Here is a 26,373-nt window from a genome sequence, read left to right on the forward strand (position 1 = left end):
CTGAGCTGTTTTTCCTGGCCCGCGGAGGAAAACACAGACCGAGTTTGAAACAAAGGTAGATCTTTGCGGTGGCCTCGCCATCACCATGGCAACACATAACCGATTTCAATAGGCGTGAGACTTCATTAGTTCTGGGCAAAATCCTGCTCTGATGGACTGTGTAACTGCGCCACTCTTTTCCTGAAATGAGATGAAACAAGTGAATTTACTCATCTGCTAATTGCAAGGGAGGAACAGGAGGAGAGGTGGGATGAGGCGATGGATGAAGGGAGCAAAAGAAGGGGGAAATTACAGTGGTCCTCACCCCACCCTCCCCCCGTCTCGTACCGCTCCGTCGTGTATCTGTCAGCAAGAAGTGAGGTGTGTGCACCGGTGCAGTGAGGGAGCCTCCAGTAGCCTGACAAGCTTATCTTTATCACCTGTCACTCTGACATTAAGTATCTCTTCTCCCTCTGCTTCCCTCCCTGTGACTAAGAACGCCCTCCATCTCCATCTCATATATGCAGAGTGTCCACACAGTGCTTTGTCATACAGCTTTGTTTACTGCAATCTGTTGTTATCACCCGAGTCTAAGGCCTACGGCCGGAACAAAAAACTGAAGGCCACGCGTGGAATTATATTAAAAAGTCATATACTGAGCAAATAAGAAACTGGAACATAGTCATGAGGATTGTAGGAGGGGTATGGGCGTATGCATGGTGCAGCATATCAAGCAGACGGGGGTCTTCAGCAGAAGTCACTAGATCCCAAAATAAGATATCAATCGGTAGCATGACTCAAAGTGCCGCTGCCCTTACCGTAGATAAAGCTAAATCTCAGCATCCAAACACATGCTGATGTTGAGCAGGTGCAATGTTTACAATGTTCCCTAATGTGTTTGCATGTAAACATCGGTTAATTAGCACCTAATAATGGTGTTTGACAAACTAAGATTTTCCTTGATAATGGTGTGGGGGGGGTTTTTCTCCTGCTGCTCCAACTTCCTCACAGTCCAAACACACAAGCGTCCGGTTAATTTGTGATTTCTAAATTGGCCGCAGGTGTGAATGTGAGTGTGAGCGGCCGTCTGTCTCTTTTTCTTGGCCCCTTCGAAGGACTGGCGGACCGGTCTCTCCACCCTTAGAATGGAAGGAAGCAAGAGCTATTGGCAGAAACCACCGAGGTAGACAGCGTCTAAATAAAACAGCTGAATGCAAACAGTAAACTATTGTTTCAGGTGAGACAGGAGAAAAGCCACAAAGGGCATGTGTCTCTTTCCCCATAAACTCAAAAGAGGTTTCTGTGGCAGCAATTCTTTTCCTACAACAGAATAACTTGTGTGAATGAATTATGTTTTGGGGCACGCGTGGCTTTTAAAGGACTCAATGCAAGACCACGAGCTTCCCCTGTGTCCTATATATACTTGGTAAACTAGATGCATCCAACAATAGGAAAATAGATGTTGTCATCCAGCAGGAGCCCTTGTTTGTTACCGCAGGACTCTGCAGCCTGGCAACAAAAGGGCTCTTCAGCAACATTTTCCTGCCCTCCCTCCTTTTTCTTTTACCCCATACACTATATGCACTTAAAAATCCAATTGTCACCACAAGCTGAGACTCCAGACAAACCTCACAGTGAGGAGTAAGCAAGCCCACACTGAATGCAATAGAGGCTAAATTGAATATTGATTGTTGGTAATCCATGTGCACCAGCCCTGTATGAAGTGGCGGTGAAGAGGCAAACCGCAATGTATCGGCTGATCTCCCTCGGCTAATTCATGAAGCTCCCCTGAGCAGCTCTGTTTTGGAGTCCATCATGACCGTAGCAATCGGATCACGGTCACAGTACCAGGCCAGTCCGTTTCTAAGAAAGTCAATCATCTCCATCAACGTGTCATCTTTATTGCCTACATCAAAGAGAAGATATTCTATAGCTGATGATGGTGGTGGTTAGGAGAATATAGCAGGGGGTAGTTAATGAAGCACATTACAGTAGAGAGATGACATGGATTTTGAGGGCTTGAAATTGGCACCACAGATGCTCATCAAGCAATCAGTGCTATTTGGATGTAATTTTATGGTAATCCTTTCATTTTCCGAGCCATTTTGTTCATTTCATGGGTTGTAGACGCGACTCTGAAGAGACTCTGGGAGAAAATGGCACATGACACACAATAAACTGAGCCTCCAAATTCAGACGAGAGGACTGCATCACGGTTGAAAATTCTACTCCGAGTTGTTTAGCAAACAATAGTGTGCAGCATATGAATGAATGCACAAGTTTCATTTACAACAAACAGCAGTGATAGAAGCACATGGAGAATGAGATCAGGAGAAGAATACAAACAGCAAAAAATGAAATTTTACTTCTGCCTGGACTAGCACTGTGTAGTGTCGTGAGCTAAATGTTGTTTCACATCCACATTTTGCAATCCATTTTACTTTCCATCCTGCTTTGCAGAGTTCTGCTGCCCCATGTTGAATTCGTACTGAAGTTTACCACGTACTTTCAAAGAAAAGTTCTCATTTAAACCGCTGTATATCTTGTCAGACTGAGACTTATGACTCATTTTTGCTAAAACAAGAATTTAGAGACTTGTCTATTAGCCTTAAAGAGCACATTTATATTCATTCAACCTACACGGTGAAGTTGTGTGTTAAAAATCAGCACTTGATGATGTTTGTTGAAGCCCACACTGCTTTCACTGGTGTTAATTCTGAAGAGGCGCCAAGAGCCACCTTAGCTCTACAAATGGACAAACAACACTCCAATCAACACTTGCCCACTATATTTGTTCCTGAAAAATGAAAAGCTAGTAACACCTAAAAGGTTGCTGTGGGCCATCAGTCATCTTGATGAATTGTGTGTCATTTTTAAATAGTGATTGGAACAAAGCTTGTGTGTTAATACTGAGCCACACGTCATCATGAAGCTTCGTGAAACTTAGAAATCGTACCAAACTTTCCATTTGCAGGAATTTTCAGAAGCAAAAGGAAAAGTAGGTTTACAAGAAGTCTTTGTTAAATTAATTGTTAACAAGTGTTACTGCTGTGTTGCGTATTTCTACGAGCTGCTACCTGCTGGTGTCATCTAAATTACTTCCACCACCCGCTGATGTTAACGCAGAGCAGTCAATTGGTTTTAATAAAACAAAGCTCGTGTCCAGAAGGTTAATTTGTTAAGAAAACTTGAGCCAGCTCAGGATGTTTATGATGATGTTGTCACATGAATCATGAAGTTGTAATTCTGGCTCAGTTGTTTCATGAGCCTATAAAATGTGACTCTTTCTCTGCATTATTGGCTCAAATCTGTTCTGGTTGATATAGTCCAGTTGTTGTCAATGAGGCACACTGTAGTACTGGATAACACATAAGAGAAGTAATTCATTTTGAATTGATCCCATATACAGTATTTCTGCTGCCTTAAGTACAGACTAGTTCACTAAGTGAGAATTTATCCGCAGCTGAAAGTAGTCCCCAATCAAACACACTATTTACTCCAAGTCGAGCATCGGTTGGTAAAATCTACCAGTTGTTACAGAAAAATACTTCTTTTTTTTTTTTTTTAATAAAACTGTGACTTATTTTGAGACTGTGCAGCACAGACAAAGTGGGAGTTGGAAGGAGTAAGAGATGAATTAACAAGCTTGTGTATTTTAACGGGAGCTGCAGATATTAGAAAAGCAGAATATCATTTAATTTTCTGTTTGATAATATAATAAGAATAACATTTTTATTACTATGATTAATATCTTTTGCCAGTCATTACATAATGTTTTAATAATGTGACTTATTGGTACTGTCTGCATACAATCCTGCACTGTTCATGGGTAATGCAAAGAATAAGTATGCAAAGGCACACAGGAAGTAGATTAATTTCCTCACCCGTAGGTGCATTTGCTTCAGCTTGTCACATACTGCTACCGGCATAATCTGAGTGATATAGTGTGTTACAGTGGAATTTGTATATGCAGCAGCTTATGCGAGATGTAATCAAAGCTAGAGCTCAGTTTTGATACATGCCAGTCATCGTCCTTCTGTTGGTCTGTGCCACACTGCACCAAAATGTGTGACATAATGCAGTACATGCATGCAAACCTCTCTCCCTGGGGTTTCCGATCTACATTTACACCAGCCCCAGATCGACTGCAGCCGAGGAAGAGTAAATATTTATACGGTAAATACATCTGATTTGACTTTACACAGATGTCGAGTTGTTTGTAGGGATTTCTATGAACATTGTAGACCGCGCTGTGAATCTGTAATGGGCTGTTTTTGTGATGTCGTGAGAAAAGGAGTGCCTCTGTCTGCACTGCTCAGATATACAAGACATTCTGCTGCTGAAATTGCTGCTGCATGTCCTTTTTATACCCATCATCAGCTCTTAAATGGAACAAATATCAGCGTGTTGTTCTCAGGTCTTCATCGAAGAAATCAATCTCATAAATAAACATTGGCATTTGAGCACTTTAATTAAATGAGTAAGTGGCTTGGGCCTGTTTTTCCCTAAGGTTAGCATATCCCAAGACAGCAGAATCATTTACAGCGATGTGACACATTGGGGCATTTTCCCCTCAAGTTTTTTATTTATTTATTTTTTTTAACAATGACAACAAACTGCAGCGTGATTCCAAAAATAGTTGGTTTTGCAAAACCGATGTCCACGGGCAATTTGCAGCTCGCTTTTGGAACAAATTGCTGATCTTAAAAAATGGTTCACATACAAGGACTTTGAAGTACAAAATGGGCTCTTATCAACTTTTTCCAGCTGTTTTAAAGACGCCCGCTGCTGTGAGCATGTGTGTGTGTTGCATTTAAGGTTTCTCAAAATTGCTTTTCACTCATGCAAATCCCCATCATTGAGATTCAACGTGCATCAAAAGTGCATTTACCCGAGACACAAGTAGATTTATCGCCTAAACAAAGTCAGGAGGGAAACTTTTGGAGAGTTTCGCTCATGTTTTCTGACGATTTCTTGTTAACCTCACAGAGAAGCATTTATTAAAGAGGAATCACAGTCAGGTTCAAGGTTAATGGTTGGCTCGCTGATGAGCGTTGCACTTTTCATCTTAAGAGCTAAACCAACCAGCAAACCAGTGAGACAAATTATGACGTTTTCCTGTGGCTTGCAGAACTGGCAAGTGTGAGAAAGCTATTTCAGCTACTACAAGAGAAGTGTGCTGAGAAAAGAGTCTCATCTTGGTAATAAATGTAAAATGGCTGTTTAAGCCAGGATGGCGGAGATATTTCCAGGTTGTTAGATTATTGCCTGCCTTTGGAATGATTCAATTAACACTTCCATGGAAGAGATTAATCAGAGACCGGACCCTGCCTCCACACACACACACACACACACACAGACGTACATTGCTGGTGTATTGTAAACGTAGGCCTTAGCCAGAAGGATTCATTATGTTCAGTCTTAATCAATTTTCAACATCATGGAATATGAAAGTGATCCAAGTCGGAAGTTTGCTGGATTTAATTAAGCGGGTTCACTAGATCGCTATCTGGAAGCTTTATCAGAGACAAGCATTGAAATCTGTTTTCGGTTGCAGTGATTACACTTCCACTCTCACTCTCACCACTTGAAAGAATAAGTTAGCGTTGTTTGACATTTTCATGCCTGACAGGCATAGAAATATATTTCGAATGCAAAGTTAAGATATCAGGATTAGATTCAGTGCGGTTGGAACTGTGCATGGTGAAAGACGTGTCCTGTTAAGTAGGACACTTTTACCGTATACAATAAAAAACAAAAATTATATATATTTTTTAAAAGTATTGAAAGTTTTTCCTTTATATTTTCTTTCACAATGTTTGTTAATATGCAGATCCCATGTTGGACGGAGTCTTTTGATGTCTTTTTCTTTTTAGTTTAGTTTTCTTTACGACTCAATGAATGAATGCTGAATGGGTGTTGAGTAAGCACTGCAGAACTGCAGGGGCTCTAATGGTGCAGCATACAGAGTGAGAGACTTTGAAAAGTAATGCAATAAACATCTCTCAAAGGTTATTTGTATCTATTATGTCACATTTGGTCACGGTGCCAGATTTCATAACCACCACTTTAAAAGTGATCACAAAAAATAAATCTCGATTTATCTATTCACTTGGCCGAGGGAATTTAATATTTTTTTGTTGTTGTTGTTGCTGAAGTTACATTTGTTTTGTGCTTATGAATAAATGTTTAAAATTGAGATAAGCGGGGGGAAATCTGAAAAGTCCTCAGCCGTGCAAACAGCTCCGTGAAACTGAAATAAATGCAGAAATAAGCATGCAAACATGCTTTCAATGGCAGTGCTAACATGCTGATGTTTGTCAGGTTTACATTGATCTTCTTAACATTAATTGTAATGCAAAGATCAAACCAAAATGTTAGACAAACAGTTTTGACCTCAACATGGCATCTAGTTGACAAAACATTTTACTAAAAAAAACACAGACATCAACCTCGCGTTGGCGCTCGGGGAGAAGTCAGAGGTTACATCATCTGAATTCATCATCATGAATTCATTTAGTAGATGTTTAGATAATCAGACTAAGTGAAAACTTTGACTTTACATCATCTGAAGATCATGAATATATAGTATGATCCCATTTCCATGGCACTGGTACCTTTCAAATGCTCCCACTTCCCGATTAATTTAAATTTGAAGGTGCCAACAGCAATAAACAAGCTACAGGGGAAAAGAGTTACAATTTTAATTTAGAAATCTTTTTTTTTTTTTTTTTTTTTTTTATGATAGTACCTCATCATGATGAAATTAAACATTGACTCACACCATGTATGTCATGGTCAGAGTTGTAGATGACAAAAACAGTGCTTGTCTTTTAACTATACTCGGTTCACACTTTCCAGTGAGTCACATAGAACTGGTCCGTGAGTATAAAGAAAGCGGGTTTACGAGATGATGTCCGTGCCAGATGCAATATTGTTATATTATCACGTCCTCACATTTGAACCTGATGTGGAATCAAATCCTTCTGCGTCGGTGGCCACCGCTCAGGTGCTTTCATTCCCCCTATGCAGTTTGTCTCTGTGTAAATGCATTAGGTATGATGCGTCTATTTATTCTGTGCAGTGAAATGATGTGACGAATAGGACTGTCAGATATATAAAACTAAGCCAAATCAATTCATCACGGGATGATAAAGGCATGTGGCTGCAATTGTGCTAATGTTTGTGGGAACAGCGAAGGTTGCTCTTTCAGGATGTTTCATCAGTCTGAACAGCAGAAGATACATTTGGCTTCACTTTCATCGGGTGAGACCCAATTAGATCACACCAAAGATCACTGATCTTTTAAGGGATTAATGAAATAGGACTCACAAGGGGAGCATCTGTTGGAGTTTAGGCTCGGAGCTGTGATTTATGTTTCTCTACCTAAGAATCCGATTTGCAGTGACTGAGGAGGTGCTCAGGACAGTGGAGAATAGAGGAGTAGGTGGACAAAGGGAGGAGAAGGGGCATGAGATCAGACTCACTTAGTGTTGGAGAGCACCTCTACCCTCGTGGTTGTGGGATGGATGTCTGCTTAGTGATTTCACTGGACTGCCAAGGCAATTACCGCAAGAAAGGCTCAGCCATTGACAGCTGAGTACTGCTAATAATGGCTTTACCTTATTTCTATTGCAGAAAGGAGTGTTATATTACAGCTGTACAAGGACATCAGCCAGTTTCTATAAGTCTAAAGTACATACTCTCCCACAATGTTGTGTGTCACCTACCTCTCTGGAACTTACAGCGTTCCAGTCTTTCAGTGTTAACAGTGTTCACAGTTACAATCTTATTTCAATTCAGCAATGACCTTCCCATCATAACTTTACCTTACACTGTTATAAACATGATAATTGACTGAATTCAGGATATAATATTTTTTGCAGATTTCATCATTTCAATATGTTAATACTATCTTCTAGATGTTGTTGTTCTGAAGCCAAGTGATGCGTTCAAAAGCTTCAGAACAAGCGAAAAATAATGTTTTGTCGACTGCTGCTTGAAAGGTCAGGAAATAAACAGTCTTATTTTCTTACTTGTCTTATTCAGTTTAATGAATAACGACAGCGCGGAAGATAGGACATTGTCTGAATGACGCCCATTGTGTGAACGCTACAGGTTGGTGTGTCCCTGTTGTCAAAAGCTTGGATTTCAAATACAGCCAGCAACACCTGTGGCCGAGTGGCTGTAAAAAGCGCGCTGGGCCTCCAGATATAATCCAAATCTCTCAGGTTAGAGAAAAATTCCCTCCTATCTCAAAGTAATTGACAGCAGCCTCGGCATCATCACAAAACGTCCGCTTTGAGTCAGGAAGGGATCACACATTAATCCTAAACCATCAGAAATGCCATCGATTGCCTCTAATGCTCAGTTTTGATTTTTCTTTTTTCTCTTTCCACTCTCTTTTTACATCGCAGCTGTGACGGCTATAGGCTGTCAGGGAGCTGAGTCGTTGCCAACACCCATGCACATCAAAAGCACATCATCAGAGTGCACCATCTGGTCCGCTCGGCCCGGTCTATACCACCACCCAGTTGATGATGTACGCCGTCAGTTATACGATTACACAATAGGGCTGCAATGATAATAACTAATAGAACAATTCAAAAGATTGAATTTAACAGTGATGTTTGAGAGACCAAACCCACTTTGTTTAATCATTTTTCTGATAAGTTGGAGAGTTTCTGTTTATCCAGAGTCTTTGGAGAACTACTTAATATTCCATTAGGCTCACTATTTGGTTTCATCAGGCTGCTTAAAAAGATAATGGGAGAATCTTGAAGAGGACATTGATAGCAGCTGTGCTTGAGTTACAACACAAAAATAAAAGTAATATCGTCTTCTCAGAAATTAGTGTTTACACAGCCACATCCTATTGAGATGAGACGGATAGAGGAATTAAGTACGACAGCGTACTGCAGAAAAATATTCTCAAAGTACAGTAAGACCTGCTTAAATGAAATACCATTTCAGATTTTATGTAAAATGTCAGGGTTCACAATAAATACAAGAAAATAGAATGTGATGGCAATGTTAGGCCTTTACTTTAAAACTAGAAGTGTTAAACCTGTCGTTTAAGTTTATATCTACTTGTCTAAAACAATAAGCCTTAAATCAAATCATATTATACTTTAAATACCTCAACATTATGTGTTATAGTCACATTTCAACAACGTGATTAACACAGTCACATGTCACAGTCATGAAGAGGTCTCTGCCTGAGTAGCTCACACAGCTTCATAAGAGTCAACAGTACAGAGATAATCAGGGGTCGGTCACACAGAGCAATTTAATCAATCAGCACAGTGTCTTTACAAAATTCTCTGTACAGGCACCTTGTGAGCAGATTATCACATGGGGCATTTACAGCCTTGCACAAGTAAGTTTGGTTTCCTGCAGAATTTTAAACACATTATCCTCCTTTTAGTGCCATTTACTGTACTACCACATTTTACCTGCTTCACTGTGACTTTATAAACGGGGGTTGATTCTGAAACGGTTCCAAAACGAATCCAGAGAGCTGCTGACACTCGGAAACAAGACGGAAGTATCAGAGGTTTACAAGGCGAGAGGATGGTATCATATCTGACATGGCCTGAAATTGACTCCCGTTAGACACATATTACTGCTAACACTGGTATAATTGTATAACTAATAAAGATAGATGCCTTGATGTTCTCACAGTCAGCACTTAAAGAAATAAAGACATCAAGGGATCAGGGTTCTCAAAGCAATCGATATGTATACAAAAACAGAACAAGGGATTGTGCTGATTTTATAGAGATTAGTCCGGAGAAACATTTTGTTGTGTTATACTAAAAGTCTTGCAGCTTTGTACTTTCCCACGTCTGTTTGCCTCTTCTGTAATCCCTTTCAGGCAAAGGATGCTTTTATTGATATGAATTGACTTACTGACTGAAGATCCGGATGTACTTTTAGTGGAGCCAAAACATCTACAAAAGAAGACAAATTATAAGACATGCAATTAGTGCAAATTGTGTTTGTGGGGAAATTGTGCGAGAGGAGATGCACTTTGAAGCCAAAACCAAAAAAACAGATCTGACCACAGGTGATCAAAGGCACACTTATGCCGTAGTCACAGATTGGATTATTGATGGAAGAACATCTTTGGATAATTCAAGGCCAATAAGCAAGTCCTGTGTAGCAGCAAGACTACTACTGCTTTAATACTACTTTTGCAAACTAATTCTCACCTTGAAATCTTTTTACCTTTTTGTAATTGAAAATCAACTTTTTGCATACATGGGCGATGTAGCTTTCGTCCTCTGGCACGATATCATAAATGTAGTCATCAAAAGCAAATTTCAGACCCTTTAAAAAATAATCTCGAGAAGAGCTAGAGCTATATTAATTAGCTATCTTGGTACAGCTGATAAAATCTGCCAAGAACAGTTGGTCATGTCAGCCCGCAAAATCAAAAGTCAGTGACTAGAAATGAAAGGCCTGCTGTATGTTAAATCAAGGACGCATTGATTCTGAAATTACTGAGGACTTTCAGTGGGAAGTATGGCACTGCTCTAATGTTATTGCGTTGTGCAAGAGAGGTTGGACATTCAGCTGACGGATCACTTTCTCCGTGCGGATCGAGTTAATTTTGCCACCTTTGCACCGACTGAATGGTCTCAAAGCTGCGTTTCTATGGCAATGTAACGTTTTGAAGTCTAAAAACTCAAGTCAGATCCTCTTGTCTAAAGACACTCCAGCAAATTGAGGATTTGTGCCCAATTCTGTCTCTTATCATCTTCACTTTAACAAGAGGAGAAGGCCAGAAGACGGTGAGTCATTCATCAATTTGATTTCCTCCAAAAATAGCACCCTGGTGTGTTTTTGCAGAGGCGTTCTCAACAATACTGCGCCCCCTTTATTTTATTGAGGAAGTAGATGTTCTGAATGGAAAGACAAATGTGCTTTGGTTTTGATGATTTGTGTTATTTACTCTTTGTTTACACCATCAAAAACACGTTTTATTATCGGTGAAATGAGCACCAACTGTCCACGACCAAGTGAGTTTCTCTCTCGTGAGCGTCACACCGTGCTGAGTGCAAAAAGAGAATCCACATTCATTAGTTCCTGTTGAGTATCCATAATTCTGCTGTTTCCTTTTTTCCATGGGAATGTGACAGAGAACATTTGGCCTCGCATTAATGTTTTATGGGAACTCAGTCCATTAGCAACCGGCAGAACATGCTTGACCTGGTCCAGTCTCTGCCTTCAAGTCTTCTGCCATTTTCATAGTCACGCAGAGGATATTGCAGTGCTCTGTAACTGGGTTAAGGTAGCATGGTGGAATGTTTCAGAGCAGGTCGAGCGGCCTGTACAAAACTGACACTGTACTATCCTCCGCATCCTGAAGAATAAACTACAGTAGAGGGCTTGTCCTTGAAGCCTGCAGCACTAACTGTTTTAATAATGAATATATGAAAATGGATCCTCATCCACTTTAAGAGAGGCATCGGAATCAATGCAGATGAAGGCGCTCTTTTGGCTCAGGAGTACCTGAGAATAATACACCTTCATTTTACCACATCACAGCAGAGAAAGCACAGCTGTAATGGGTGCCATTAACCACTGGTGCATTTAGGTGAGCCCCTTCCCAGCTCCTGGTATTGTTCATGCTCCCTGACTGACATGGCTTAATGGGACACTTAATGGAACTTGTTAAGGTTATTAATTACCTCTGTGCTTCCCTGCTATGACAAGTCAAAACAACCGCTGTGAAAATGGTCTAACGGGGTTTGGTACAAGGATGGAATCTGCAACATTTTTCGATTTATGACCGGTTAGTTACGCAGTTATATATTATTTTTCTTTTTTAGCATCATCAAAAGATGTTACGGATCAGATTTTATGAAGATTGGAGGGAAGTTTTTCCAAAAGATTACAACACAATATGTGTCTGTGGAAGTTGTGGTGGCCAACAGACATAAAGTAGATAAACTATGAACATAAAACCCATAAAATTGCTGCTCTAAACTTTCACCCTTCTGGCGAGGCTTTCAGCCACATTTTAGAACCTGGCTGCAGAGATTTCCTGCCACTTAGCCACAAAAGCATGATAAAATGACATACCTATCCACATACTTTTGGCAATGTGATGTTTACGTTACACTGGACACTACAAGAATCAAAGAATATTCTTGCAACTCTTTCCAGTTTAGGAGTCAGAAATCAATAGAATGGCCAGATGATGGCGTTTTCTGTACCAAAAACGTTCTATTTTGCACCATGGCCAAACTCTCCACCAAATTTCTTTGAGATCAGTCAGCTTTGTGATGCTCTGCCATCTATAGTACAAACACCTATCGCAATCGTATCACTGCTTCCATCGCTAATGCCTCACTGACTCAGCAGCTGGTACCTCATCCCTCTACACACGATCACCATTAAACACAATTACTTGAATTGTCTATCGTGTAGCCCTCCTGGCAGATACTAAGCACGTGAGGGTATCGGTTGACACTCAGAGAAAGCAGCGTATATATTTCTTTTCACTTGGGGTCAAGCGGGTTACCACAATCATTTCTCAGCAGTAAAAGACATTCCTTACAAGAGAGAAAAGCTCTTGTGGAATGAATTAATAAATCCGGTGCAGGAAAACAGTGAGCTCAGGTTTAAAAGTCTCCTCATGTGGCCTCTAAGCGTTTCCACGACATCCTGCTCATTTTTACTTTTGCTTCGAATCTCTCTTGTGTTTTTTTTTATCGATATTTGACCAGGCTTGCTCCGGTTCTTTCATCTCAGCTGTTAGCCCTCCCTTCCCCTTCCTGGGCTTTGTTTCTCGCTGTCCTTCTGTTTCTCTTCCTCCTGGCTCTCCTGGGCTCTCATGTCTTTAACGAGCCAATAAGGGACAACTCAACAAACATTCCATCACATTAGCATGGGGGACTCGGGCTAGGGATTGTGTTAAGCTCACATTAGCCAGCCTGCCGCTGCTTTAATTATGTTTGCTCAGCACTAGCTGCGCTAATGGCTAGCTCCGTGCCACATCTCCTCCCTTGGATGAAGGGCAAGTGAGCCAAGTTTCAAATAGAAGATGCCACAGAGGATTGTAAGACTGAGCAACAGGGCATGCAGGGGAAGGTATGTTTTAATATGATTTGTCCACCTTTTGGGTAAAGACTCAGAATGAGTGCCAAATGATGGCACTGAGCACAAAACTGGTTAAAACAGTATTACATTTTTGCAGAAATAGTGACTACAACTGGTAAAAAAGGAATGGGTATTATTTTTTAGGAATGAAAATCAGACTGAAAAGCCGTTATTAACATCTAGTTTTGTTATCATTTGAGACCGTATCAGTAGCAAGTAATTTTTTCAGTATTGTTGTCTGCTGATGCCAGCTTCCGGGACATTCAGTATGCTGGCATTGTTTGGGCAAAGAAAAAGTGCCAAATGCGATGCATCAGCCAAGCAATCAGGCATTGTTATTCTCATCGCTCTTTTATATCACTGCCCTTTATTTCTGCCTGTTTTTGTATCTTTCTCAAATCTTTGTCTCTCCGTGTGCCGGCTGCTGCAGATATTTATCTCTGTGGGAGAGGAAACCGCTGAGATTTCATCTCGGTCACTTTTACATCTGTTCTCCTCTCGCTGGACAATAAACACATGTAGCTGCCGCAGATCTGCGCTCATGAATCTATAATGCATGACCCAACCTTTGTTATTACCTTTTGCCTGGAAATATCCCTCCCGTCGTTTTGTACGCTTTTGAGAGACTGCAGTGCATTTCAGAGAGATTTGAACTCTCAGGGAGAGTTGTGGGACATGTGTGAACCAAAAGCAAAGTCATATGCTCAATATAAGGATTCAATATGATGAATCAGACCTGAGAAAGTTTCATCCACGTACCAGCCTTCGTAGTCTTCTATATGTGACTCCTCAGCAGTTGGACGTTTAATGAAGCAAGGCGGCAGAGAAGAGTCTTTCTGGTTCATTTTGTTCAACCATCAGTCTTTCCATCGGGATTCTCAACCCTTAGGGTACTGTCACCACTGATATTATAATTGGGACTGGGGCAAATGCCACATGGTCGTGACAGTGCAGGTTTTGTGTCTGGCTTGTCAACTAAGTTCCAAATCACATCTTCTCCCATCCACCTCTCCGATTCCTTCCAAATTACTTTAACCTTTTTGTATTTGGTGATGTAAATGTTTCTTGAAGGTGTAAAAACATGCAGTTGTATACGCAACTGCTGATTTGATGTCCTTGTTATTGTGTGGCAGCTGCTTGGATCGCATGAAAGACAGACAGTAATTTACCAAGATTTGTTTTCACATCAGTGTGGATTAATGTAGGTTAATTAAAGGTTACCTCACTAAACTTGCTAAACTCTGCTGCAGTTCTGTATATTTTGTCAGGGAGGATTTTTTTGACATTAAAGTATGTGTACTTAGCGGAACGCAGCTAGGAAGGAGAGGCAAGAAGGAAACTCTGACGTGTCCCAGGTTAATTAAAAGATGATCTCGTCTTCAACATCTGGCTGTGAAGTTGTCAAATTCAATGAGGAGAGAAAAGTCAAAGAATTGCCCAAGGGAGTATTCCAGCAGAGTGAGCGAGATGAAAAATAACATCTCTGGTGTGTTGGCTTGTGTGCGAGCAGGAGGAAGAGATGTTGTGGGATAGAGACGGAGAGATTTAGTCAAAATGTTCAGCTGTGCTGCAGTTACACTCACGCAGTGGGAGGCTCCGAGAGCTGATTGATAAAGTCAGTTTTGTTGGAACCATATCGAACACCTGTCAACAGCTTCAGATCCATGCGCTTAGCCATGCACACACACATGCAAGTAGACTTGTGCAGACTCTTTACTTTATCATCATTAGGGTTTTTCTGTGGGGTTCTGGGTGTACCACAAGAAAACATGACCTTACATCTGGAATAATCTCAGAGAAATCTCTACTCAGGTAAGAAAGTAAAAAGCAAATTAAAGTCTCTGAAAATCTTCAGAGTCTTTAGTTTTATATTTGTACATGTTGCTAAGCCGTGATTCGTACAAGTTTTCCCAGTTTTCCCGCTGAACCTCTTCCACTTTAAACCAATAAGACGGGCAACACAAATACCTACAAATATTTAAGTCACATCTTCATCAGTCCTAATGTCTTTCGAGCTAAAAAAAAAAATGTTGGACTATTTATTGATGTAATTTTATATTGGAAAAATTGAAATTGTTGAAACAAATATTATTCATTTTTAGTTTATTTCTTGTGTCCCCCATCTTTGAACCTGTGAGCAGTCTTCAAAAATGTCTAAAACCACTCATGTCGAAAGAAAATCCAGCATCCTCCACCTCTCTTGCTCTTTTCCCCCTCTTCCTCTTCGTCTCGCCACCTCGTGGATCTCTTCCCTCTTGTTTTCCCCTCCTCTTGTTTCCTCTTCTTTGCTCTCCGTCACCTTCTTCTCTTCCTCTCAGCAGTTGCTCGCTCAGTCAACAGGTAAACGGGGCGCTGCTGACAGGTTTGATACAGATGTGATGACATGCCGTGGCCCGAGGCACAACACTGAGAGTTGATTCTCCTCCTCCTCTCCTCTCTCCTCCGCCTTTGTTTCTCTCCATCATCACAACTCTTCTCTTCCTCTCCTCCTCTGCATTTCACTTTGCATCTCTTTGTTTATGTCATTTTCCGCGGGGACGTGTCAGCCGCCGCTTATTATACTCCTCTTACACTAATTGGGGGCAGAGGATATGCAGATTGAGCCTTGATTGCTGCCTTCCCCTTTGCCTTTGTATCCCCCTCCCTCCGCTCCCCCTGACACCCTTTTCCTCCCCTTTCTCGTGCACACACACATTCACTCCAAACACAGCCAGGCGTTCATGCTGTCTCGCTTTGTGTCAACATCAAACACACCGCAAGAGTGGGCACCGACACAGTTACGTGGGCTTTGGCGCACCCCAGATTACGGCTCTATTAGCAAGCGATTTCATTATCTCACCCGACAATGGCTGAATCTGCTGCTTTTCCCTCTCGCTGCCCTAATCCGCTTTGTTTTCTGTGGCCTTTTTGAGGTCACGTGGCCTTGTATCTGATAAGTTTATAATGACTCCTAATGAGCCATGATTCATTCCTGGCTAATCAGCTGCGTATCAAATGAGAAGGGATTGCTGACGCAGTCTGTTTCTGAAACAAAGTCTAATTTTTCATGCTGGACAGTGTGTGTGGAAAATGAGGAATGTCTGTCTGCACCAAGTAAAAGAGAGATGGATGGTGTGTGCCCGGCTGCCTCATTAAGGTGTTTTGAATCCTGATGGCAAGGCAATGAAGAAAAATCACGAGGTTTGATCGAAACAGAGAAATACAGTCCAAGATAATGAATGTTCATCAAAGTTTGTGAGCTCAGTGACACGTTTCTGTCAAGTTTGCTCTGATTTGTTCCAGATACGCCTGAGTGTCTCTCCATCTGTGGCATTTCAATCAGCTCTAGATACACAGTCCACAATCTGTTACAAATGCAACAAAGATTAATTTGCAGTGACACAATCGATGCGCAAAACAAGTGTATCAACTGTTTACTCCATTTTTATTTCACAATCTGGAACAAACACAGGCAGCAAGTTTTAGCTCTTTTCAAGCAGGTCTTGAACTTGATTGTCAGAGGGCGTTTGTGTTCGTAAAACCGTTTATGGCTTTGTTAGCGAGAAGCTGAGTCCAAATAGAGTCAGCTCAGACGCTGCAGAGTGATTTTGACAGATTGTGTTTTGACAGCTGTATCAACTTTTCGCCCAGAATTTTTTTCTGATTTGTAGTTTTATAGCTGAATCTCTTTGCATTTGATTGCTGTGGATCCAGAGCAGGAACCAGTAAAGAGTTAAAAACATGATGCGAGTGTCCTGACTGAGTCGTGCTCATGTCAGCTCCTGCAGTCACACATCTTTTTATGATCTGTGGGATAGTATTTTGACACATTGACTGACATGCCCAGGCTGCGCTGTCATAGCTTTTGTTTATTTATTTATTTGCCAGTTCTAAGCGACATCGTGGTGACAGCCCTTGCAGCGGCTCCACAGTTTCAGAAGGAGGCTGGGAGAGGTGCGCCCAGGGGAACCGACTCCCCGGTCCGCACACTCTCGCACCATCAGCACATCCCGCTTAATCTCCGTGCACAAGCGTGCACACACCCATCCACTGGCGTACTTGACTTTTTTTTAATGGTTTGAAGGGAACATAAGCGATCTCTGCCCTGAATATCAACACCCGCATTACGCTGCCGTCGAGGTGAGGAAAAGGGAGAATTTATGCAAAATGAATGCAGCACCTAAACAAAAAGAATGCAGTGTGAAAAAAATACAATAGAAAAAGGCCTAAAATCATACTCTCCTGCAGCACGTCCTTTTCTATTTCACACTCGGGCATAGAGATTAGCGTCGCATTAATAAACCCGCACTTTTGGAAGCAGCCAATTAGGAAAACAAACAATGCAGGTGAGACACGTGGGACAATCAGAGCAAATTGACACTTTGTATGCAGACTTGTGGTCCTGCTATTCAGAAAGTCACTTGACAGGTGAGTGTTACTAATTAGCAAGCTGCAGGGACTCGATGACACACCCAGGTGCTATGTGAAATATGAACATTTTTGTTTGGGTGCTGACGCAGTGTCACAGGAAATTCTATTCTTGGGTTTATGGATCTTCTCAGTGGATCACTCGAGCACTTCCCAGGTTTTCAGTGTGAATGGTAAATAATGAGAACTATGGATTCATTTTCATTGTCTTTAAGCGTAAATGTCATTTGGTGGCTTTTCCAATTTAAAGACATCCAAGTGTAACTCAGGCATTAAATGTCATTATCTACACATACATTTGTCACTTAGAGACTCCTTACAAGGTCGAGTGTTCATATTAGAGCTGACTAGTCACGTGGAGGAGATTTGATTTACGGTGCATCGATTCAAATGACTGATTATATCCATCTGCACCACAAGGCAGAGACAGTCCAGGATTCATGTGCTGGATTTTACATACATGCTTGTGCAGTCGTGAGATCTGTCGAGGATTTTCTCTGTTTGTTTGTGTTTGTGTGCCCATCAGCCTCCCCTACTTTTTAGCTTGGACCCTTGAAAGGTGAAGTCAGCCTTGTTTTTACAGATTTAATTATAAGAAAAGGATGATGTAATCAGTGCGCTTCACTCGTCTGAAGTTTTCTGCATCGCAGCCAAATGGAAATGATAGAATGCACTTAACTCAAACCCAAAATTAACCAAACAGTGACCACTTATAGTTCCTCAGCTAAGTGGCCATTTAATGAACACAGTGGCTGTTACGCTCGCTTCTTGTGTTTGTGCCTGTGAATAAAGAAGTGCTTGGGAGGTTAGTGTCAACTCTGCTACTGTAATTATATTCTAGCCCGAGGATGGAAACATGATTGGTCTGTGGGGATGGCACAATGACTGATGACTTCATTAATACACCTTCATTTTACATCTGAAGAATTAGCCTCAGATTTACAAAAAAAAATACGAGCACGTGGAGGTCGGCTGTTGGAGGATTTTCTGGTGAGCTTGTGACTTTTTCTTCACTGAAGTGTGAAACCAGAATACTTGACATGCTTACTGCATTGTTTTCCTCGAAGCTTTTTGTGTAAAACTGGAGCAAAACATACTGAAAACAGCAACTTCTTTCTATTTACTTCAAGTATAGAGTGCCTCTTGAGAAAGGTGAAGTTCGTAGTGGTAATTTTGGCTAAGTTTTGATATTGGATGCTGGAGGATCAATGAACCTTTAAGCATTAATAATGTCGGCTCCGTGAATGGATTTCCCCCTGTTGCGTTAAATATCTGTAAAACAAAAACACACTGATGTTCTTTAGCCCCACTAGCAGGGTTGGTCGGTCACTAACTACGGTGCCTGATGCACAGTAACATTAACTTAATTACAGCACCATTTGAATACATTTGAAAAATAAAGGATTAAAGAGCAGTTAACTGGCACTAACTCACATTCAGCTGAAGTCTCAGTCTGCCACTATTATCAATATTATATTGGAATATTTAGTGATTACTAAATATCATATCTTCGAATGCAAGTCCTTTGTCCAGAAGGACAAATTGAAAAAGTTGATGGAAGTAAATGTTCGTCTGAATGAGCAGCTGGGAGGCTCTCAAGTCGACCAGCACCAGTCTGATTGTAGACTAGAAGCTGCAGAGATGGAAATCGCAGCACTGTGAAGACTGAGCTGGAAGAGGCACGTTGTAACCTGGTCAACTCTGAAAACAAATTTGCCAGTTTTCAAACCTCAAAATAGAAGCGACAAAACAGGAGCAGCAAAGCTCAAACACTTCCACTAATGTAAGCAGGGTTTGTGATAAACAAAAACAAACAAAGTCTTCACAGCGAGATATCTATGAGCTGAGTCTACAGCTGCAGAAGACTCATGAAGAAATAGTGGACGGCCAAACTCCAGTCCAGTGTGGACAACAATGAGGATGTAAAGAAGAGCGTTAGGTCCAAGGTGTCATGGATCTCAGTGTAAATATACAGCATGAACAATTAACTTTTACGAAGAAGGCCATCAATCTTCGTCTCTGCAACACTGCGGATAAAGACACCAGCAAGCAGTTACATGCTGCACAGGAGGCAGAGCTTGGAAAAATTAACCAGCACCTGCAGAAGCTTCAAATGCAGCTGCAGCATCTCTCAACCTGAGAACTGATGGAAAGGGGAAAAAAAGTACGAGTGGTATAGGAGGCACAAGGAACAAGAGCAGCAGACTGACAGGGAGGACATTGATGCTGCTGTCTAAACAGACAAAGATGGAAGACGAAGAATTGGCTGTGGGAGAGGAGGCTGCCAACAACCAGGAGGACAAAGATGGACTTCACTGTAATACAGCAACAAAGTCAGGAGAAATAACCAAAGAAAGAGCATGGAGGTGAAAGCAGACTTTGATTTGATTTATGACCAACGTTCTGCAAAGTCAAGACAGAAACATTGCTTCATTGCTGCGTACTCGTGGCCTTGTTAGAAAGCTATCTCTTTACTCGTGTCTTAAGAAGTGTTTGTGAACCAGTCAACCCTGCACCCAGAAGATAAACCTTCATCTGGACTTCATCACTAACTCCCAGTTAAGTTCACGCCCAGATGTCACAGTGGAAAGTGTTTGCAGCCCTGTGACCAGTAAAATCTTTCACCACCACCACCCCCTCTCTCTGCCCGTATTGATCTTTATATCAAAAACCTCTCTCATGGAGGGAGCTTCGATCCTTGATGCCTCCCTCTCTGCACACACGCTGCACATGCACACACTTTGGAGAAACGTCCCTCAGCACATAAAGAGGAACCTTGCAGAGTGGAGATAGCGGCACAGACAGCCGTGGAGTGCCGGTGATAATGGCCATCTCCTGGAAGCCCAAAGAGCCGTGACGGGCCACCATTCCCTGCCACCGGCTCCCTGCCACCGATAAGGACAGGATCTCTTTCTCCCACAGCATATTCACACGGTCCTCATGTTGGACAGATAGCTGGCTGCACTGTACAAGCTGTGGCCTCGCTCGCTGAATGCTGTTGATTCACATGAATATGTGCACCTGCTGAGTGCTGAGATTTGAACTGGAGGAGACTAAATAGAGGGAAAAGAAAAGAGAAGAAGTGTGGTTGCAGTTGTATGTGTGTTTGTGTACTGCAGTGGCAGGGTGTTGGCTGGCTTACTAGTTCATAAAACACGTAACATGATTCAGCTTTTGACAATTTAACAGGATAAATAGCTGAACCCAAAGTTCAGCATCAGCTAACATCTACTCAACTGTATTTAATCTGCAATTAATCAGTCATTTATCAGCTGCACCCTATCATTCAGTATTATTTTTTTCGCTCCCAACTAATTTCCCTCCCAGGTTCAATTCGTAAATTAGCCTGTAAAATTAGCATGGAGAAATTACCCATTATCGTTGTGAATTATAGTGGCAGTGTGATGACAGCTCTGGTCCCGTTTTGCCCGCTGCCTGTGTCAGCATCCTGCTTTCTAACAGAGGTACAAATGTCATACAAACACCGTAGCTTAGGTTCAGCTCTGAAAACAGGCTGAGAAAAAATATTTGGTGTGATTATCAGATAGTTTTGCAGTCTGGAAACGGACCGGCTCATTGATTCTTACTTACTCAGGTACCCAATGTCATGTTCTTAACTTATAAAAATTCCTATCCACTTCTCAGTGGGTGGGTTTTTTTGCACATATTTTGGCAAACCAAAGTATTAATTATGGAACAGGTTCCCATCTTTCTTTTGGCTTCTAACCCCTTAATACCAGTCAGTGTTTACCTGTGAGCATTTCACCATATGACTATGAGTTTCACAAGAACTACAAATATTTCATGGAATTTTTGTATGACAGAAGTATATTTCCTTTTGTGTAGCTCATTAGGCATCTTGTTCCTTCCTCCTCAGGACTTTAGACCGCCTCTGTTTTGTATACCACGGCAGGTGTGTGTAGATGTGTGAGTCTGAGTGCTTGTTGCAAAGACAAATCAACCTTAAGACAGAGATGGAGAGGATGAGTGTTGGGTCCAAACCAGGAGAGCTTTTATGATGGATGGTACTCCAGCTAATAGTTTGTTGGCATCAGGACAGACAGCAGCAGCAGGCAGTGGTCGAGAAGTGTTGTTTCCTGAGAAGAGCGTGTGGCCACCACATGATCCATGGCTGTGTCGAGCACTGTTGGATCGCTCCCCCTACTCTAAATGGTAATGTCTCCCTAGGGCAACACAGCATGGCACTACATATGGAGCTACTGAGTGTGTGTGCGCAGATGTGTGTGTTAGCCCCATTTATATCAGTGTGTGCGTGGGTGGTGTGAGGAGCAGCTGCGTCTTCCACTTTCAGCTGGTGGTCACTTCACCCAATCGAACTGGATCTCACGCACTGTCGATCCAATCACCTCGGCCGCCACGCGCCATTGAGCCAATCGCCTCGGACTCCGCACTATGTCGAGCTTTGGCCCACCCATGAGGCTGGCCTGTGTTCAGGTTTGGACACTGGGTCACTTTTTGTGCACCAAAAATATAAACCCCTTAACATGTGAGGAGAGACCTGAGCGTTTTCTGTTCTAAAAATATCACCGGACTGTTTTTACACCTTCTTTTAACCAGGCTTACTGAACCCAGCTCGGAGTGAGCATGTGCAAACAGACACACGGGGAGCTCTCATTTTCAACCGTGTCAGCTGACATGCACCATGATCTATGTTAATGAGAAAATAACGAGACCCTGTCAGATATGAATGAGTCATTAACATGTGCATGTTGGTAGCATCTGTGGGGCCTGGATGACAATCACGTACAGAGAATTAATGGGGAAACTGCTGATTTAATGGATCCTTTTATCACAATCTGTCTGTCCTCCATCCATATTGTATCTTTCCATCTATCGGTCACAAATTAGGTAGCAGAAGCCCGCATGCATAACACTTTTTGTGTGCTTTTGGTAGAGGGCTGTTTTTCAAAGTCGTAATGTTACAGCATACAGCGATGTTTGAGACAATAGTGTTGTGATTCTGACGAGAAGAAAAGTTTGGTGTGGAAGAACTCGACTTCCCAGCACTGACCTCAACCACATCCAGCACCTAAAGGATGAACTGGAGTGCACAGAGTTGTATGTGTGGATGCAGGAAGTTGTGTAGTCCAAAGGACTCTCAGACTGAGGATCCAATATGTTGGATCACTATTGCTCCTGATCTTATTGAATAGAGTGGACCCCAGCCGTAATTCGACTGAACTATATTGAATACACTTTCTTTATTATTGTCAGTGTAAAATTCAGTTTCTTGTGCCACTTAAATTGAATTGATCACAATCGTAGTGACATAAGCAGATTTTAAATTTAAAAGAGGGTATGGGTTCAGCAGTATGTATCAGCGACGGCATGTAACCAGAGTTGTGGTATCTGCTGAAAGGAATAGCTATTGGAGTTGGATCTTTTGATCTCTGTCACAGCCAATAACCTTAACCACTCTACCTAACTTTAATCATACAATAGTAATGCACAGATAGGACAAAAAAAAAGCATTTAAAAAACATATATATCTCAGTATATTCTGATCTTCTGATACCCAGGTATCTCTGATCTGCAGTAAAACTCAATGGACATATTGATTCTAAGGCAGGGAAAAAACAAAGTGCAAAGAATTATGTAATAAGAGATGGTCTCACTGGTTTTCCCTTCACTTGTGATATCCAGAGATATATTTGGCAGCCAGAAAAGCTGTTTCGTTTCGACTCCCAGAATTTGACTCTCATTTCTGATCTGACGGATTTCTAGGCATCGGAAGACATCATTAAAATAAGATGCTTCTCCCGATAGCAGTCTCTCTATCTCTGTTTTCTAGGGGATTAATGTCGGACTGAAATGTTGCCGTCTCACACAGAGAGTGACTAATGTTATTTCCCTTGGATATTGAGATATGTGTGTATATCCATAACCCCAAACTCATTAGGCCTCCAACTCATTAAATGGCTGGTGAATTAACTGCACAAGTCTCAGCCCGAAGCTCTCCAAATTCAGGAACTCAACAATTGCTTTATTTCTGCCTCTGTGACCACCACCATATTTATGTTTCATACATTTACAGAGCTTCTTGAACTGTGAAGCCAGAGGATTGAAGGGAAAGACCCATTCCCATTAATGACTCACCAAATCCAAAGGCACGACTCTTCAGTTAATGGCTACTGGGCTTCATTAGCATTTCAAAACAAGGTCACAGTGAGGTTGTGAGGCGAACCCTGATCAGGCACATGTGATTTATGACTCGATAAGGCTCTGCTGGATGTGCTTTTGCTCCCTGCTTGGGCTCTAATGAATGGAATCTAGAAGGCGTTAATTTGGTGAAGAGTAGATCAAGACTAAATGCCTCATTTCCTCTTCCCATGGTGACAAAAAATAAACCTTTTAAACAAGTCAGTCAGTCCTGTACTGAGCCTTTTAAAACTCAGGAAACATAAAAAAAAAAAAAAAAAAAAAAGGCCAATAAGGGGTCAAGCAGATACTAAAATGTTAGAATAAATTACCATCAGGAGGTGACATCACATATAATAATAATGACCACAGATCAAATCATTTTCTTTAATGTAGGGGATATGACTGAAATATTGCTTTGATTTACTTATAACGTATATTTTTTCCATATTGTTTGTGTTAATCTATAGGATGTTATGTCAACTGTTGAAGCCCATAGCATATATTCTTAATTGTTACAAACAAAAGCCAACTGATAAAAATATGAAACCGTGAACAGACACTTTTCAAAGCTTGCGTGCAGCATCATCTATTCGCTCTCTGTATCCTCCATCCACATCTCCTACTTTACAGTAAATGTTGGAAGGTTTCTTTAGCTGTAATTGCTCTATATTGCTAGTTAATGTGCAGAGATTTATGTTCATTTGTCACATCGAAAACCTGACCGGAACTAAAATATTTCCCAATAACTTTTTTCTTTTTTTCTTTAGAGTATAAATATCAGTAGCTTCATTTACACCATCTGGCTGGTACATAAGCAACAGACAAAGTTTATCGTTGCTGACTGTTGGTTCCTGTTGATTCAGCCTGTTACTGCCAGATTTAACCAACACCACCACTGTGCCCCAGCAGCTCCTTGTTTTGCTCATAACTTGCCAGTTTTAAAATAAAAGTACATTTATAAAATCTTGCATGGATTGGCAATGCACCAGGACTGAAACTCTTGTTTCTGATGACCTCTAGTGGTGTAATGACTTGACTTTATCCACTGATGTAATAAAGTTTGCTCCGTGGTGTGTCATTACACTGTGACATCACTGCTGTGTGATGCTGGGTGTGTGCGGTGGTGAAAAATGAAAAACCTTTTACCAGTGAGGACTGTTTTTTTTTTTTATCTTCTATTCTTTGTAATTCTTTGAAGATGTAGCCTGCTCTTCCTGTCTCTATGCCAACTGTGTGTGTGGCCATCATACAGCTTATTATGCCAGCAGGCCATCTGTTGCCTGCTTAGCACTGGCTGACTGGAAAGGACAGAGACCATGAGGTTGTCCCTCTTTACATTTCATAGACAGTTAATGTCCCCAGCTCACTCATTTGGCTCACGCACACATGCAGACACCTCAGCATCACTCTTAATTACACATACAAAAACACCAAGGCATGCACACACACACACACACACACACACACACACACACACACACACACACACACACACACACACACACACACACACACACACACACACACACACACACACACACACACACACACACACACAGAGGACCTAATTGAGCCAGGTTCGGGCCAGGTGGGGCCTTTCTAAGCAGACGTGTGCTCTGTTAGGTTGCTGGTTCTGTCAGAAGCACGTCTGCAGCCAGCGACGGCCCCTAACTGTTCTGCAGGCAGATGGTCATGCATGGCCGAGGGAGTTATTAGCAAAGAGGTGACAGAGCAAAGTCTCCATATTTTCTGGTTCTGCTCTTCCTCCCTCATTTTCTCTTCAATCTCCTCTTCTCTTTCCATTTCTTTCTTCTCTTTTCTGTCTTCCTCCCGTTGATCCATTCAACTACCCACTTCTACCGCCCACATGTCTACGAGTGACCTTGTTTTTATAAGTTAACCTATTCAGGTGTTCGTACTACTCCAGCCTGCTTCACAGTGTGCCATAGATATACATGGCAGACCTTTCCACTGCAGCATCAGTCACTGTCTCTGCTTACTGTGGCCTCAATGCTTCAAAAAGATGGGTCCGTGTCGCTTTTCATCTTTATCACGTCACTTCAGATTTCAAACGAAGTCCTCGAGGAAGACAGTATTCTTGCTAAGAAGTTCTCTTTAGCTCGCTTCATGCGTAACATTTCCACAAAGAAAATGAGGAAATGCATAATTCTATTCAGCTTCAAGGCATGGATCGTTTGCTCTTTGTTTAAAATACTCAAAGTATTAGCTTAGTCTGTTTTCAGGCACACATGACACAGATTCACGTCTGCTTTCTGTGATGTCAACAAGCAGTATTTGAAATGGCTCTTTTACCAGTTTTATGTTCAGAACTGATGTGTTTGCTGTATCATCCAAAATAAAGGAAAACAAACGTTGTGCGTCCTGTTTTTAGCACAACGGATAAAAACAAAGCTAATAGGCATCAAAAATTGCTGCATTATTAATGAGATATTTGTGTGTTAGATAGTAAATATGAATAAGAAATATGTACAAGGGAGCTCTTTCTAGGAGGATAGTTTTTACTGTTTGCCTTTTAGGATGAAATGTCTGTAGTTTGGGGTGAAATAGTTAGAGTAAAGAAATTGAGATTGCATCAGCCTCTTTTAGCTTTTGGGTCACATTCTCCATGGAAGGACTGTAGAACAACAATGTGCTGAAACATCATACCAGTTCTGTGAATGAACACTCGGCCGCTCGGACCTGAGGCTGCACCTT

The 26,373-nt window shown here is 41.5% G+C and overlaps 1 protein-coding gene across 3 annotated transcripts in view; it reads left to right on the forward strand.

Annotated features, from left to right (window-relative positions):
- Positions 1-26,373, forward strand: part of LOC138628660 (neural cell adhesion molecule 2-like) — a 230,787-nt gene that overhangs the window by 111,042 nt on the left and 93,372 nt on the right. The window contains exon 1 of one of the 3 annotated variants that reach the window (XM_069711825.1): positions 12,909-13,080. The exons of the other annotated variants lie outside the window; for them this stretch is intronic. The gene's annotated coding sequence lies outside the window, so the exon portion shown is untranslated. Of the gene's footprint in view, positions 1-12,908; positions 13,081-26,373 lie in introns of those variants that run through there. 3 annotated transcript variants of the gene reach the window in all.

The sequence above is a fragment of the Brachyistius frenatus genome, unplaced genomic scaffold (genome assembly GCF_029030835.1).
Source record: "Brachyistius frenatus isolate BFR_SWC_R1_liver_20210118 unplaced genomic scaffold, ASM2903083v1 Contig_103, whole genome shotgun sequence".
In the NCBI taxonomy this organism is placed as follows: Eukaryota; Metazoa; Chordata; class Actinopteri; family Embiotocidae; genus Brachyistius; species Brachyistius frenatus.